The sequence below is a fragment of the Elephantulus edwardii genome, unplaced genomic scaffold (genome assembly GCF_000299155.1).
Source record: "Elephantulus edwardii isolate Elephantulus edwardi_28Jun2011 unplaced genomic scaffold, EleEdw1.0 scaffold00241, whole genome shotgun sequence".
Classification (NCBI taxonomy): Eukaryota; Metazoa; Chordata; class Mammalia; order Macroscelidea; family Macroscelididae; genus Elephantulus; species Elephantulus edwardii.
In genome coordinates, this window is record NW_006399991.1 from 288,010 (window position 1) to 294,501 (window position 6,492).

At 41.3% G+C, this 6,492-nt stretch overlaps 1 pseudogene; it reads right to left on the reverse strand.

The window, feature by feature from the left end:
• Nucleotides 1-348: 348 nt before the first annotated feature.
• Nucleotides 349-714, reverse strand: LOC102866974 (annotated as a pseudogene).
• Between the last annotated feature and the right edge of the window lie 5,778 nt (nucleotides 715-6,492).

Here is a 6,492-nt window from a genome sequence, read left to right on the forward strand (position 1 = left end):
GAAGGCAATCAACAACATATCTATCTTTGCCCGTTTTGTTTCTTTTTTTTACCATTTTATTTGTATTTATTGAAAAAATGGAAGATGAATTGCAAGGCAACGGTTACTTTCTTCATGTATCTAATCTGATCTACTAGAGATTATAAAAGCCTACTCCTCCTAACATAAGAAAAGTCAGCACATCAGTTGTCAAGAATTTTATGAAATTATATGTATTATATAAAATTAGGCTATGTAAAACAAACAAAAAATATTATAAATAATATAGATTTCCCAAACATCAGAAGCTTCCTTTATGAATATGAGGTCTTTAGCATTATATTCATAATCATTAAAAGTTCACAAAAATCAATCATATTGCGTAACTCCCAAAGGAAAAAACTGAGGAATCTCATGGGTAATTTTTATAGCTTCATTGTAGAGTCCAAGATCAAATGGATGGGTTTCTTCTTTATACTGAATATAAGATGTGCACATGATGGTTGCCTTGGGTGTAACTCTTCCAACTACTTCAAGGATCCCAGCAAGTTCTTCATCAAGAGGATCCATCAATTCAGCAGTTCCAGTTTTTCCTTCTCCTTCTGAAAGAACAAATATTTTCCCAGTGGGATGAATCTTTTCTAGCCTCCCGACGAAGCAGACAGGTCGGTCGATGAACTGAGCCAGCATGCCGGCATTGATGCGAGCTCTGGGCAAGTCCATCACGTCCATCATGACACATATGCCACACCGGCCACAGGCGGGAAAAAACAGCGACTGCCCATTTTTGTTTATTATAAAAGGTATTCACATCTCTCTTAGTGATTTTGAGCATTTATTCATGTATCTGTTGTCCATCTGCATGTCTTCCTCTATGAAAAGCTTTTCCATGGCTTTTGTCCATTTTTTAATTGAGTCATCAATCTTTTTCTTGTGGAGGTCATGTACTATCCTGTACACTATTGCAAGAAACAATAAGAGAACTAACTTAATGGAAAAATGTTCTTTGTTCATGGGTGTTGTTGTTGTGTACCATCGAGTATGAGCTGATTGTCGAGTAGGTTTTTAGAAACAATAAATTTCCTGGGTAGTAGAGATTGTCCCACAGAGTGGCTGGTGGATTAGAACCATGTGCCTTTTGGATTGCAGCACACTTTCTTATCACTGTACCATTAGAGCTTCCTAATGGATAGAAAGACTCAATATGATAAAAATGATAATCCTACCAAAAGCAATCTACATGTTTAACATAATTACAATACAGGTAACAAATTCATTTCTCAAAGAGATAGAAAAGGCAATTAGTAAATTTATTTGGAAAGGAAAGAGACCCTGAATAAGCAAAGCACTTCTGGAATACAAAAATGAAGTGGGAGTCATACATAGCACTCCCTGACCTCTAAACCTACTACACAGCTATAATGACCAAAACAGCATGGTATGGGACAATGACAGATGCACAGACCAATGAAACAGAATTGAGAACCCAGAAATGAACCCTTCTATCTACAGTCACCTGGTGTTTGACAAGGGAACAAAGTATCAAATGGGGAAATAACAACCATTTTAACAAATGGTACTGGCAAAACTGAACTGCAACCTGCAGGAAGCTGAAACAGGATCCACACTTCTCACCATACACAAAAGTCAACTTAAGGTGGATCAGAGACCTAGAAGTAAAGCCCAAAACTATAAAGGCAAATGGGACTAAGTTTAGAAGGCTTAGCCTGTCTTATAAAAAGGCTGACAAATACAGTAGAAATGAACAGCCATAAAGTTGTTGAATGGGACGGTCTAGAGATTAAATCTCTGTGTGCATTAAAACTTTTCTAATAGTGTGAAAAGAAAATCTACTGACTGGGAACAAACGTTTGCCAATACCGTCTCAGACAAGGGTCTCACAAGGAAGGTTTTCCATCTCTCTGAACGGTCATGGTCTTCGGAGCAGCTTCCTGCTCCCTTTCCTCCTGCCCTGCCCAGGTCACTACTGGTAACCTGAGGTCTACAAACCTTTCCTAGAACGTTCATATTAGTTCACTCAACTTTGTCTGGCTCTAAAATTAGATATTTTCCTCATGCGAAAAGCCTGGGACCTTTTCAAAGAAAAAGAATATGGATGAACAGATTAGTGATGACTGAGTGTGTGAATTAGTGAGCGAGCGAGTTAGTGAACAGGCGCAAGTGAGTAAGGGAAGCTGTGATGAGTGGATGTGTGAATGAGTGAGAACCGAGTGATTTGGACTTCCCAAGGAACAAATGACTCTGTGTGAGGAAGTGCAGCCAGCATGTTCCTTACAGGCAAGGAGGGTGAGACTTTGTCTCAAGTACTTTGGGTGTGTTAGAAGAAACAAGTCCTTGGAAAATGACAATATTAGAAAAGCAGAGGTCAGAAAAAGAAAGGAAAATTCTCAACAAGATGTTTTGACATTGTGACTGTAACAACAGAGGTGAGCATAGGCTGTGAGGGTGGGGCAGGGTTTTTTCTGTTTTACCCAGGATTTCTATGAATTGGAGTCGACAGGACCCAGTACCAACTATGATATCTGTGGTAGTTCAGGCTGACAAGTCTCTGGATGTAGCTCCAGGTGCTCAGTTGAGAATCCACATGTGAATGAGATTCTCCACATGAGAATCATCTTTTCAGGAAACTTGTGCCAAAAGGGCACAGGTTTACTAGTGCCCTATTGACCTGCTGTCAATTCCCAGAGGAAGTCCAGAGAGGGGAAGCGTTGGACATATGCATATATGCAATTTGGAGATTGGCTTGGTGCACATGCTCCTACATGTCTGGGTCAAGAATCAAGAAATACAAGCCTGGTTACAGATGAGCCCCATGCTGTCCCCAAAATGACGATGCAATGACTGAGTTTCTCCAATTCTTTCTCTCGCAGAATCAATGGAAACTTCTAGGGTCCTACTGGAAATGAAAACGAGACTCTCAGGGGGCATTTGCTTGCAGATGACTTCATGTTGGTTGAACTTTCCACCAGATTGCATATGAGGGGTGTCATGATTGACTCACATCTGCTCAAGATACGCATCAGCTTGACTGGGTCAGGGTGCTCAGTGGCTTGGCAGTTATGGAATGTGTTAGAAGTGTGATGGGCATCCCATGATGTGACGACCCTAGGTGAAAGATCAGTAGGATGTGAAAGGATGATGGGTGGAGCAACACCCTTATGCCCGTCACAGCCTGAATCTGAGGTAAGGGAAGTCCCTCTGGGGTCTGGTGTGAATCACCTTTTATCTTACAAGAGGTAAAGAGAAAAGATGGGAAGAGAGAGGGACTTACTGCTACTGAGAAAGAAGAACTGAGGCCCTCGAGCCGAAGACATGCACTGAGAAAGCGTTTCCCTCAATTTACATGTCTAGCCTCTTAGACTATGAGAAAAAGAATTCTGTTTCTTAAAATCATCCAGCCATCATCTTGTTATATGTTTCTGCTGTGGACTGTTGAGTCAGAATCTGTTCATAGCTAATCCTCCAGTGGGTTTTCAGAGGCTGTAAATTACACTGGAGAGTGCTCATCTTTCTCCCACAAAGTAGCTGGTGAATTTAAACCAAGTTCCTTTGTTTCGGCAGCACAACTTCTTACTACTAACCCCCCAGACCTCCCTATTCTTTGATAACAGCATAAGTAGCTATGACAAAGGATTGTCTCTTTCCTGGGACCTCATTTAAATTATCTGACTATTCTTGCTATTCTCAGTAGAGGTTAACCACTTCATAGGAAGATCTGATGGCCTAGTCTATAGGGAGTAGTTGTGCTGCTAATCCCAAAGCCACACCTTTCTGTTGGTTCAAATCCACCAGCCGCTCTATGGGAGAATCTATGAGATTCACCCCCTGTTGGAGAGTCAGCTACAAGTTGTTCTGAATCAGTGGCAAAGAATTTGTGCTTTTTAAACTCCTTAGTTAATGCTGTGGGCTCCATCTTCCAAAATTAGGTGGAAGTAGGCTTAGTGATAGACCAGTTTCCTGATAGTCTGAAAAGAGACTGTGGCAATGGTCGGGTTGTATGATCAGGAATTGGGTTTACATGTGAGAACCAGTGCTCAGCATCACATCAATAAGGCCACGAACAACACTAACCAAGAAGAGTGCATATAGATATCTTCTCTTTTATGATTTCATTAACAATCAAGTGTTTGGATTTAGTTAACAATGAGCTGTGGGCTGAAAGTCTCTTGTTTAAATCAATCAGGACCTGGTGGGTGAGCCTTTGTGTTTAAACGTTGGTTAAAAATTAAAATTGTTGTTGTTACATGCCATCATGTTGCCTGCAACTCATAGCGACCCTACGTACAATAGCTCTGAAACCTGCCCTGTTCTGAACCAGTCTCACTGATTTTGACACATCTTCTACTCCCATTTCCCTAGTTATTGTATGAATCCATCTCATCTGTGGTCTTCCTCTCCTGCTCTGTCTCTCCACCCTTCCAAGCATGATGTCCTTCTCCAAGGATTGGTCCCACAGGGTCACATACCCAAAATATGTGAGATGGAGCTTTAAAATCCTAACCTCCAAGGAGGAACGTGGTTTTATCCTTTCCAAGACAGATCTATTTGTTTTCTTCGTGGTGCATGGTATGTTCAAGACTCTTCTCTCCAGCACCACAGCTCAAAGGCATCAATTCTTTTCTATCCTCCTTTGTTATTATCCAGCCTTCAGTTGTATAGCAAGACCATAAATTGGTTCAGGCACAGCTTATTCTCTAGACTTGACATGGTTGCTTCCCAGTACTCTAGAAAGGTTCCTGATACCAAATTTACCTAATGCAATTCTTCTTTTGATTTCCTGACTGCTTCTGCCAAAAGTGTTGACTGTGGAGCCGAGCAAACTGAACTGCTAACACTTCAATCTCTTCTCCATCTATCATGGTGCTGCCAGTTGGTCTAGTGGTGAGAATTTTTGTCTTTTTGATGTTGAGCTTCAATCCATATTGAAGACTGTAGTCCTTGACCTTCTACAGCAAGCGTTTCAGGTCCTCCTCAGTTTCAGCAAGCAAGGTTATGTCATCTGCATAACGTAGGTTGCTGAAGAGTCTTCCTCCAATCCTGATACCACGTTCCTCCTCATAAAGCCCAGCCTCCCAAATGATTTGTTCTGTGTATAAATTGAAAAGGTATGAAGACAGGACACATCCTTGATGCACTCCCTTCCTGCTTTTAAACCATGCAGTTTTTCCCTGTTCTGTTCTGAGGACTGCTTCCTGGTCCAAGTGCAGGTTTTGCATAAGCACAATCAAGTGTTCTGGGATTCTCATTCTCCTCAAGGTTAACCACAGCTTGTTGTGATCTACACAGTCAAATGCCTTTGCATAGTCAATGAAACACAGATAGATATCCCTTTGGTACTCTTTGCTTTCTGTCAAGATCCATTTGACATTGGTGATAATGTCTCTAGTGCTACCGTCTCTCCTAAACCCAGCGGTTCCAGTCATTTCTGGATAATCTTCAGCAGGATTTTGCTTGCATAAAGTTATAATTAAAAATTAAAAGTCAGGCCTAGTGTTAAGTGTGTTTGGGGAGAACATTGTTCTAAGTGGCGCAGCACTTGTCTGTCAGTTTGCTGTACTGAGATAACTTGGGGTTGCTGGGAGATTGTTGAAAGCTGTGCCACTGGTGATATGCCATAAGATTACCCATGGTGGTCAGAGTTTGGTAGAGTTCTCAGATTAAGACAGAGTAGGAAGCAGGACTGGCATCCACTTCTTAAATAATAGAACTTTGAAAATTTTATGAACACTAGAGGAATGAGAATAGTTACAGTACTGGGTATAGCCCAGAATGGAAGTCAGTTGCAATGAGGAAAAACAATAACAAACATCGTTTAATAATTGGAGCATGAAATGTAACTAGCTTGAATGTAGAAAACTGGAAAGTGTTAAAAAGGAAATGGAATGCACGAACATCTACATACTAGGCATTAGTGAGTTGAGGTGGACCAGCTATGGCCACTTTCTAGTCAGATGATCATATGGTATACTATGCAGGGAATGAAAAACCCAAGAAGAGTGGTGTTGCGTTCATAATAAAAAAGGTAAATTTCAAGTTATATCTTGAATGATAGGAGATATTATCTTTTATTTCATCCGTGAAGAAAGCAAAAGGTCAATACAAAAGCAGAACATGGACAGGAGCTAATGGTAATGAAGGAGAAAGTGGAAGCTGCATTGAAGGAATTGGCAAAAAGCAAACCCCCAGGAATTGAGGGATACCAATTGACTTGTTTCAATTAATAGCTGCATCCTTGGATGCGCTCACCAGACTGTTGTTGTTGGTATGTGCTGTCGAGTCGCTTGCGACTCATAGCAACCCAATGTACAACAGCCCTAAACTCTGTTCTGACCTGTGCCAATTGCACTGTTATCGACACACCCATTCCAATTACCCCAGTCATTGAACCAATCCACCTCATAGAGGGCCTTCTCCTCCTGCACTGTCCCTCCACCCTCCCAAGCATGATGTCCCTCTCCAAGGACCTGTCCCTCCTTACAACATGTCCAAAGT